Here is a 973-nt window from a genome sequence, read left to right as displayed (position 1 = left end):
TGAACTTCTTTTGCTCAAGGGTAATGTTTGCCACTTAAGCCACATCTCTACTCCCAGCTATAATTGGTAGTAATATGTCTAATAAAATAATCTGAAATAGAAATTTTTTAATGAATATAAATTAAAGGTTTATTACAAAATGCAGAATGTTAATTTCTCATTGTCATTGATTCAAGAAAACAAAGTCATGACCCCTGGATGCAGCTGGGGCCAGTAGAGACCAGTGTGCAGGCTGGGAGTCAGAAGCCAAGCTTAAGAACGAGCTGACAGACACTGATTCACAACCTCTAGTAGGTGGGTGTTCTCCAGGGTAGCTGCTACTCGCTCCTTATCTGTAAGCTGTTTGTTCACTGCATGCTCCGAGGCGTGGGTTCCTGGGGTAATGTGCACATCCATCTTGAAACGCTGGGGAAGGGATCGCAGAAGCTTGACTTTGATAGACAAACCAATAAGGGTGGCCATGCTGCAGTGCAGAATGGTGGGCGTGAAGGCCACCGCCACTGTGATCTCAGGGTCACTAACCTGAACCCGAACTTGCTCTACTACGTTCAACTCCTCTAGGGTCAGGGGATGCCCTGGGTCATTGATGGAGCGAATAAGATCGAAGATCTCTGGTGCGTCAATTCTGTCAGAAACCTCCCCGTCCTCCTCCCCTGCAGTCATGGGCCGCTCCCCAGAGCGCTCATAGATGAGGGGGTTTGCATTCTCCAGCAGGCCACAGCCACCGCCTACCATCCAGCAACTGCGGCCAACCTGAAATAGAAATTTTTTAATGTTTAAGGAGTGATCTTCAGTCACTTATGTTTATGATGATAGTCCAAATCCCAAAAGAAAAAAAATGCCCACCCTGAAATATATTTCACTCCCGGTGTCAAGCATTGTGAATATAGACACATTGCCAATAATTAAATCTTTTAAAGTTTTTTAAAGTATGAAAGCATTCAGGTGATGCGGACAAAACCAGTAGTAAGAT

General features: G+C 44.8%; 1 pseudogene; it reads right to left on the bottom strand.

Moving 5' to 3' along the window:
* Window positions 1-252: 252 nt before the first annotated feature.
* On the bottom strand, window positions 253-735 carry LOC138841602 (cytosolic iron-sulfur assembly component 2B pseudogene; annotated as a pseudogene).
* Between the last annotated feature and the right edge of the window lie 238 nt (window positions 736-973).

The sequence above is a fragment of the Dipodomys merriami genome, unplaced genomic scaffold (assembly GCF_024711535.1).
Source record: "Dipodomys merriami isolate MVZ:Mamm:240054 unplaced genomic scaffold, mDipMer1.0.p SCAF_323, whole genome shotgun sequence".
Lineage (NCBI taxonomy): Eukaryota > Metazoa > Chordata > Mammalia > Rodentia > Heteromyidae > Dipodomys > Dipodomys merriami.
This window is presented reverse-complemented; position numbering and strand designations above follow the sequence as displayed.